This window comes from Dreissena polymorpha, chromosome 11, assembly GCF_020536995.1.
Source record: "Dreissena polymorpha isolate Duluth1 chromosome 11, UMN_Dpol_1.0, whole genome shotgun sequence".
NCBI lineage: Eukaryota > Metazoa > Mollusca > Bivalvia > Myida > Dreissenidae > Dreissena > Dreissena polymorpha.
The window spans coordinates 64159476-64169786 of NC_068365.1; the positions used below are offsets into that span (position 1 = coordinate 64159476).

Here is a 10311-nt window from a genome sequence, read left to right on the forward strand (position 1 = left end):
AGCGAGCTGGAGTAGTATGGTTTGTCTATCACGAAACATCGAATATCTCCGGAATCCTTCCAAGGATAGATTAGGCTCCACGGACTACACATCCTAATCTTAAATGCAGTTTTCAGAGGTATAATTGCAAAATATTCAGTCATGTGATAATCGAAATAATGTTGGCAATGTTGTTTTTTGTGTATATACTAACAAGGCTTTTCGTGAAGGCGGATGCCTATTAAACATCGTCTTCTTAACTTGGTTGAATTAATAAGCAAAATTACTCGAAATATTACCGATATAATATTCTTACACATTACTCAACAATTGAAAGAACACAATATATGAAAATATATTCTCTGTGGTGTTAAAACATGAATCGCAAACAGAGGAAACAGTTTGCAGTGGTATAACTGCAAAATAGTGTTGTGATAATCGAAATAATGTAAGAAATGTTGTTGTTTATGTATGTACAAACACGTCGTCTTCTTAACTTCCACATGGTTAAATTCGTTAGTAAAATTATTCGAAATATTACCGATACAATATTCTTAAAAATTACTCAATAAACTTAGAAAGAACAACATATATTAATTATAATAGTTTTGCGGTTGTGCTTTAACATGAATCACAAACAGACGATTTTGAAACCTCGGCATCATTATATGTGCATATCATAGACTCTACTATATTATAAATATAATTGTTTCTTTTATAACTAATGATAAAAAAATATTTTCACCGGTGAAAAAAACAAATTTTCAGAACAACCTTTTGTAATTTAAGATTATCATATCAAGATTTACTTCAAGATATATATATTTTTTATGAACACGAGTGAATTAAAAACGATATTCCATCGAATCGAACTAATTTTCTTTTTATTGTATGCTTTTTCGCCGTTTATTTACATTGTAAAAGAGTTAAACCGGAGAATTTCGCTGGTATAATGACGTCATTTTTGTGTATTGAAATGTATTGTGGCACGTCACGGGAGAAAGGGTAACATTTCAGCGAAAGGGAAACAGGTGTTCATTATTTTCTTGAAAAGGGGGCATAAAAGAAACAGACAATTTGTTCATGTCAGTGTAAGATCGTTTGTTATTTCACTCGTGATCATAGAAAAATGATATTTTCACTCGTGGCGCATGCACACATATCCTCTATCTATTTCAGGAAGATATGATATTGAATAAAATAACAATTAAGAATTGCCATCAAATAGTGCGTACAACATAGTCTGTTAACTATCATTGTTATATCTATATATATATTTACAAGTATATATCAAGTTTATATATTTACATTTTCATAAATAAGAAACGTATATTTTGCACTATACATATTTTAGTTAGTTTTTCTTTTCGTCTTTCAGCGGGTGAACACTTCCAACTCTCGAAGAAACAAGTCACATTGATGATTACACTGGAAAGCCGTTATGACGTCACTAAAAAACGGTGTTACTCATTTAAAACACCCCCAAACGACCAGCTCAACGAAAACAACATGAAATACGAAGACGATTTCGAAGGCGACGTCGACGATTTCAAAGACGACAACCTAAGAAGCAATGGTCAGCATCCCGCGACCCGGTTGTCCGATTGCCGTCATCATGGTCGTATTACCATGAGCGCCGGAATTTCTCATGTCCCTTGACCGTCGTCTGACGGGCTCGGCGGCGACCGATAACTCATCGCCGGTGCGTCCTCTTCCGACCGTCGTTTCGCGCGCCCGCCGCTGCTGCCGACGGAGTTGTTCTTGCTGCTGCCGACGGGACTTTTCTTTACATGAGCACACTATACACACCGCCAACAACAGAACCATGAGTCCACCAAGACCACACACGATGTACAACAACAGCTGCTGGTGTTCAATAAGTTCCAAAAAGCCGCTGTTTTCCATGTTTCCGGTTCCGGTTTCGCCGGCGATCGTGCTGAGATTTAGCGGACCATCCGACGGCGGCATTTATCCTCGGTGTATTATCACTCGTCTGAAGTAAAACATTTAGTATCATAACCCTTGCATGTGGCACTCGTGTGTTTTTGCCTTAAGATCTTTAATATGAAATCTGTCCTATAACCGTGTTTAAACTTTATCATATATGTAAAGAATTTTATTGTATCATATTTCTTTATAACTATAAACCTGTAATTGGAGTATTTAAATAACAATGACTTATAACTTTAAACAAACTTCACGAACTTAACAAATTATACAGAAAATAATTAATAAATAAGTGATATGTTTAAGTTTATGTAAACACACTATGTGTTCAAAAAATTGTACAATTGCTTTGAAATTGAGTTCCTACATTAGCATTACTAACCCGTGTCCTTTCGTCCGACCGTAAGGCTTTTTTTAAATAAAAATCGCGGAGCATCCACATGAAAGAAGATATGTCCCATCCGAAATCAAACGGGGCTCAAGGACGACTGGCGATTTTTTAATTTAACAATATGTTATCAAAATGTCCTTAAAATCAATAAGAAACAAACAGCGTAGGCTAAGACGGATTTAGGTTATACGTGCGATCGAGTAATGTAGCCGCAGATAGTGGGTAAGTCGCTTTGGCGATTGCGACAACACAGGAATTTCGGCATATATAGTTGGCATAACCGAAAACTCTGAGATCATCAGTTAAATTCTATGTCAACTCGATTACCGTGAACGATGTACAAATATTGTATTAAAACATTCTTTACAAAAAACACACTGTGCAAGTTTTGCTAATTTTTGTTTTATATTCACACAGTAGTCAAACGGAAAATGGCAGGCATTTTTTGTTTTGTAATAAGACCGTGTTAAGAATTGTGATTTTCAGAACTACTTTAAACTCGGTAGTTAAAAAATCACGAACATTCGATAGCCTGTCCCATCGGCTTTTTCTTTCCATTCGTGCTTAGCCGGAAAGTATACTTGTCAGATTTTTATCTGGTTGAACCAGATAAGAACAGCTTCGATACATCTACAAAGCAACATACATTTCAAAAAGATCCAACAGTGCAACCTGTGCAAAATTAAAGAAGTTTATATGAGCCATGCTCTGTGAAAAAGGGAGTTCAATGCATGTGCGTAAAGTGTCATCCCGGATCAGACTGTGCAGCCCATACAGGCTAATCAGGGACGACACTTTCCGCTTTTATGATATTTTTCGTTTCAAGAAAGTCTCTTCTTAGCAAAAATCAAGTTAAGGCGGAAAGTGTCTACCCTGATTAGCCTGTGCGGACTACACACGCTAATCTGCGACGACACTTTACGCACATGCATTAAACCCCCTTTTCACAGAGCTCGGCCCAAAGGTATTCAAACAAGTGTGTCCTGTTTGGCAAGAGTCTTACACCGGGAAAACGGGGCATAATGTGCGTACACTAAACTAGAACTGAATTTCGTTAGGAGATGGCTACCTTTCATTTTGTTTGTAAATGTCCGTTATACGTTGTTATTAGAAGAAACAACCTAAAGAAATGTTATTATATTAGGCCTTCTGTTTATAAATTCCACCAATTGCAGAATACAACGAATACATTTGAAGTTATTAAATTAGCCAAATTTGTAAGAGAAGCTCTGATTTTAAGACAAAGTATTTCTAATGTTGTTACTTCAAATAGTTATCCTCCATATATAACACGTATTTTACCTAGTGATTTCGTGACCGTATACTATGCTGCTAATGTTTTCTTTATTGCTATGTTTATCTCTGTTACATGTGAAATATCTAGTGTTTAGACGATAAATACTGTGATAATCTGAATGAATATTTGTCTTGTCTTGTTTTGTCTTTAAACGAAAATTCAATTAAAACGGTATTTGTCGTCCCTGATTAGCTCGTGCACATGCATTAAACCCCATTTTCTAAGTGCGCGACTTAAGTTCCTTTCAGTTTTGTTTCTGTTCTTTCCTCGCTATAAGTCTATCTACATTTTCAGCGCTTTGATTTTCAAGTAATTTGATATTACATATCATCACGTTCGAATGTAAAAATTGATCCTTCCCGGCGACTTTTATCAGTCGATGTGTGTCTAATTCTAATTCCAACGCGAACATATCTGCTGTTTTCCTATATGTTCCGAGGTCGCATGTGATAACAAAACAAATTTAACGACACAGCGTGCCGTCCGCGGTCAGCGAGTACATGATTTATGCAAGTCATTTTTATTCAGAAACATAAGTTATAGAAAATACATTGAAGAAAAAGATACAACAACGTGAAAATGAAGCTGTTAAAGCATTATTATAAAGAATATAGACTTTGCCACATACTGTCAAATCATTATTATACGCAAACTCCGCGCAGAAATTTGACGGGAACCAGCATGGCTGGATCAAATACCTGCCTTTATAACCAACCACGTGATGATAGCCTAGCCACGTGGTGCAATAATTTAATAATTTTTTTTTCTTTTTTGTAATTAAGGTAATTTAATATTATAATGAACCTACACTTATGCACTATTTTCAAAATATACTAGAAAATGAGATAACTTTTCATAAAATAATACTTAAACCAAAAAAATAAATCCTACCCAATCTGGTAGGATTTTCTTGTGATGGCAGAGATTGTTTGTGAGAACAAGTCCTGAGCGACAACTCTACGTGGAGATTGTATTACACGTGGGCCATTTGTTGTTGATTTGGTGGGTTGAGCGATCCAAGTATGTTACACAACAAACACATCTTAAAATCACCGACACAAATTCCTCATTTTTTTCGAGATAAAAAAGATGGAAAAGGCGAAACACTTTCAAAATGTTTAATTAGGATAATAAAAAGGGAAAATTTACAGTTTCATATCAAAAGAAATACCATTTTCAGGTAATATTATAGAACAGATAAGTTTGAATCAGTAGACATATACATATATACAGACAGTTTCGTCTAATGTAGATTTAGTATTTACAAATAAAAGGTGAACATTTTGATATTCATACATATTTGAGCCTCGCTTTTGAAAAACCGGACTTAATACATTTGCGTAAAGTTTCCTTCCATACTAGCCTGTGTAGTCCCATACTAGCCTGTGAAGTCCCATACTAGCCTGTGAAGTCCCATACTAGCCTGTGTAGTCCCATACTAGCCTGTGTAGTCCCATACTAGCCTGTGTAGTCCAGACATACTAGCCTGTGTAGTCCAGACATACTAGCCTGTGTAGTCCCATAATAGCCTGTGTAGTCCAGACATACTAGCCTGTGTAGTCCAGACATACTAGCCTGTGTAGTCCAGACATACTAGCCTGTGTAGTCCAGACATACTAGCCTATGTAGTCCCATACTAGCCTGTGTAGTCCCATACTAGCCTGTGTAGTCCCATACTAGCCTGTGTAGTCCAGACATACTAGCCTGTGTAGTCCAGACATACTAGCCTATGTAGTCCCATAATAGCCTGTGTAGTCCAGACATACTAGCCTGTGTAGTCCAGACATACTAGCCTGTGTAGTCCCATACTAGTCTGTGTAGTCCAGACATACTAGCCTGTGTAGTCCAGACATACTAGCCTGTGTAGTCCAGACATACTAGCCTGTGTAGTCCCATAATAGCCTGTGTAGTCCAGACATACTAGTCTGTGTAGTCCAGACATACTAGCCTGTGTAGTCCAGACATACTAGCCTATGTAGTCCCATAATAGCCTGTGTAGTCCAGACATACTTGCCTGTGTAGTCCAGACATACTAGCCTATGTAGTCCAGACATACTAGTCTGTGTAGTCCAGACATACTAGCCTGTGTAGTCCAGACATACTAGCCTGTGTAGTCCAGACATACTAGCCTGTGTAGTCCAGACATACTAGCCTGTGTAGTCCAGACATACTAGCCTGTGTAGTCCAGACATACTAGTCTATGTAGTCCAGACATACTAGCCTGTGTAGTCCAGACATACTAGCCTATGTAGTCCCATAATAGCCTGTGTAGTCCAGACATACTAGCCTGTGTAGTCCAGACATACTAGTCTGTGTAGTCCAGACATACTAGTCTGTGTAGTCCCATACTAGCCTGTGCAGTCCCATACTAGTCTGTGTAGTCCCATACTAGTCTGTGTAGTCCCATACTAGCCTATGTAGTCCAGACATACTAGTCTGTGTAGTCCAGACATACTAGTCTGTGTAGTCCAGACATACTAGCCTGTGTAGTCCAGACATACTAGCCTATGTAGTCCCATAATAGCCTGTGTAGTCAAGACATACTAGCCTGTGTAGTCCAGACATACTAGCCTGTGTAGTCCCATACTAGCCTGTGTAGTCCCATACTAGCCTGTGTAGTCCCATACTAGCCTGTGTAGTCCCATACTAGCCTGTGTAGTCCAGACATACTAGCCTGTGTAGTCCCATACTAGCCTGTGTAGTCCCATACTAGTCTGTGTAGTCCAGACATACTTGCCTGTGTAGTCCAGACATACTAGCCTATGTAGTCCCATAATAGCCTGTGTAGTCCAGACATACTAGTCTGTGTAGTCCAGACATACTAGTCTGTGTAGTCCCATACTAGCCTGTGTAGTCCAGACATACTAGTCTGTGTAGTCCAGACATACTAGCCTATGTAGTCCAGACATACTAGTCTGTGTAGTCCAGACATACTAGCCTGTGTAGTCCAGACATACTAGCCTGTGTAGTCCAGACATACTAGCCTGTGTAGTCCAGACATACTAGCCTGTGTAGTCCAGACATACTAGTCTGTGTAGTCCAGACATACTAGCCTATGTAGTCCAGACATACTAGCCTGTGTAGTCCCATACTAGCCTGTGTAGTCCCATACTAGCCTGTGTAGTCCAGACATACTAGCCTGTGTAGTCCAGACATACTAGCCTGTGTAGTCCAGACATACTAGCCTGTGTAGTCCAGACATACTAGCCTGTGTAGTCCAGACATACTAGCCTATGTAGTCCAGACATACTAGCCTGTGTAGTCCAGACATACTAGCCTGTGTAGTCCAGACATACTAGTCTGTGTAGTCCAGACATACTAGCCTGTGTAGTCCAGACATACTAGCCTGTGTAGTCCAGACATACTAGCCTGTGTAGTCCAGACATACTAGCCTGTGTAGTCCAGACATACTAGCCTATGTAGTCCCATACTAGCCTGTGTAGTCCAGACATACTAGCCTATGTAGTCCCATACTAGCCTGTGTAGTCCAGACATACTAGCCTATGTAGTCCCATACTAGTCTGTGTAGTCCAGACATACTAGCCTGTGTAGTCCAGACATACTAGCCTATGTAGTCCCATACTAGCCTGTGTAGTCCAGACATACTAGCCTATGTAGTCCAGACATACTAGCCTATGTAGTCCCATACTAGCCTGTGTAGTCCAGACATACTAGCCTATGTAGTCCCATACTAGCCTATGTAGTCCAGACATACTAGCCTATGTAGTCCAGACATACTAGTCTGTGTAGTCCAGACATACTAGCCTATGTAGTCCAGACATACTAGCCTGTGTAGTCCAGACATACTAGCCTGTGTAGTCCAGACATACTAGTCTGTGTAGTCCAGACATACTAGCCTGTGTAGTCCAGACATACTAGCCTATGTAGTCCCATACTAGCCTGTGTAGTCCAGACATACTAGCCTGTGTAGTCCAGACATACTAGCCTATGTAGTCCCATACTAGCCTGTGTAGTCCAGACATACTAGCCTATGTAGTCCCATACTAGCCTGTGTAGTCCAGACATACTAGCCTATGTAGTCCCATACTAGCCTGTGTAGTCCAGACATACTAGCCTATGTAGTCCCATACTAGCCTGTGTAGTCCAGACATACTAGCCTATGTAGTCCCATACTAGTCTGTGTAGTCCAGACATACTAGTCTGTGTAGTCCAGACATACTAGCCTGTGTAGTCCAGACATACTAGCCTGTGTAGTCCAGACATACTAGCCTGTGTAGTCCAGACATACTAGCCTGTGTAGTCAAGAAAGGCTTCAGGGACGACAGATACTTTATTTCCGGCATAACAGAAATTCGTTACGAAAATATCTCATTAATTAAAACGAAAATTCAATAAAACGAAAAATGGTGTCCCTGATTTACGTGCAGACTGCAAAAGCAAAACTGGGAAGACATTTTTCGCACATGATTTATGCCCGTTTTTGTTAAAAGCGCTGCCCATTTATTTAGCCAGACACCGCACTTATCGCCTTAGATATTATTATTTATTACAGAAAAGAAATTATTCGCCGCTGGTCAGTTTAATGTCAGAAAAATGATTACTACTGGGAAATTAATTGCAAGTTTGGCGACTGATGGAACCTTGTAACATTAATGCCAACTTATAATTAATCGTTTCCGGTAATTTGTGGACAATGCACATTAACCGGTTCAAAGACATGCAATTATATCAAGTTATTTATTTATAAATGATGCTCGATCTATTTAGGGTTGTTTATCGGCCATTAGTATTGGCTAATTATCGATGTTGTTGAATTCTAACGCGTTGGACTTAAACTTAAATGGTTTTCAGAACGTGTTCTTTTTTCTCATTTATTTTACAATGTTTTACAGTTTCATACATAACACATTGGTAATATTACATATTACATATATGGTACACTCGTTCAGAATATGTATACGATTAAAAAAAAGGGTAGAAAAAACAATATGCAGTGCACATAATTCAAAATAGTTCAAACACATACAACATACATTGTCAGTATAAATGATATACATCCACTGAGGCGAATTCGCACTCGCTGTCACACACACACACACACACACACACACACGCACGCGCACGTACACACGTACGTTCTCGCTTTAAAACAAACAATATGAATTGTGTTTCAATGTTTGAAGATAAATATACAGCAATTTTAAAGCATGGACAATACATAATTAAAAAATCTTTAATTTATATTTTATAGTACTTTGCGGGTAACATTTTATACATAAATAAGATTTATTGTTGTGATCATGGGCACGTGGTTTTCAAACGTACACAAGAGACTACTATTTCAGTCGCATATCAGGTTAACTGGGTTAAATGCATGTGCGTTTAGTGTCGTCTCGACTTTCCTTTGCAGTCGACACAGTCTTATCAAGGTCGACACTTTCTGCTTTTGTGAATTTTTCATTTGAAGGAAGTCTCTTCTAAACGAAACTCCAGTTTGTGCGGAAATTATAGTCCCAGATTACCGTGTGCAGATTGCACAGGCTTATCTGGGACGACACTTTACGCACAGGCAGTACGCCCCGTATTCACAAAACGCGGCTCATTTGCAGATGTTTTAAGATTGTAATTGCAGTTGTAAAAACATGCTGCAGACAATATGTGGACTGCAGTTTTAATTTCATATAACATAAACTAGTATTAAGTTGGTTAATTTAACCACGTTTAAATTTGCGTACTGAAAACTCGGCGCGTCAAATCGCACGTTTTACCCTATTTACAAAACTCGTAGGAACGATTGTCGAGAAATATCATTTTAAGTATTACGTCAAAATAGAGCTTGTCAAGGTCGTGAGGAAAAAACATGACGCCGCGTGTCGTTATAAGTACAAATTTGTAATAATTTTGTTTGAAAAAAATAAAAATAAAAGGAGGATATTTGTTGGATTTGTTGGAATATCGATTTTAATTCACGAATGATCATACAAAAACAAAAACAAATTATATGATCACGAGTGAATTAAAATCGATATTCCGCCAAGTCCAACAAATTTTCTTTGTATGTTATGCTTACAAATGATTATTTTTGTATTTTTGCCTTTCCGGACAATGCAGACACCAATGCAGAGTTGGCACCCTTGGTAAAATTGCTTTTAATTGTGGGTCACAATTGGGAATACAAAGATATCTAAAAAAAGTTCCGGTAAACAATGAGAATTATCGATACTTTTCTCTGTTTTTTTTAAATATATCAGTTTTAATTCATTGCTATTTCTCTATAAACTATCGGAAAGCATATAAAAACAAGCAGGATAATTCAAATTTCACAACTTATCAAAAAGAAAAATTCATGCAGTTGAGAACGTTTTACGTAGAATAAGTAGAAGTACAGAATTGAACATGCATACGGATGGACGGACTGACAGACGTTGTTTATTGACTGTATCCTCTGCTTTATTGAGGAGATATAATAAATACAAACAAACTAAACGCCTGTTTTGAAACCATTTGCAATACGTGAACAGGTTATTAAACTTTCTTTGGGACCGCAAATTATTGTTATTCCACTAATGATTTCTAATGGTTGATATTTTTGCCTCATTTGATGATACAGGAGAACTGGCAGGAAACGACCAAACCGCAAGAAACGGCCGTCGACCTGCCCGCTAAGGGTTAATCACAATGAAAACAGAACAAGGGCATGATTATCATCGTACACATTAGGTATTTATCCCGGGGG

At 38.3% G+C, this 10311-nt stretch overlaps 1 long non-coding RNA gene across 1 annotated transcript; it reads right to left on the reverse strand.

The window, feature by feature from the left end:
- Positions 1-269: 269 nt before the first annotated feature.
- On the reverse strand, positions 270-2513 carry LOC127851326 (uncharacterized). Its single transcript, XR_008035731.1, has 2 exons — positions 2309-2513; positions 270-1972 (listed from the first exon to the last, which is right to left on the reverse strand). It is a non-coding gene; the product is annotated as an uncharacterized LOC127851326 (long non-coding RNA).
- Positions 2514-10311: the final 7798 nt, after the last annotated feature.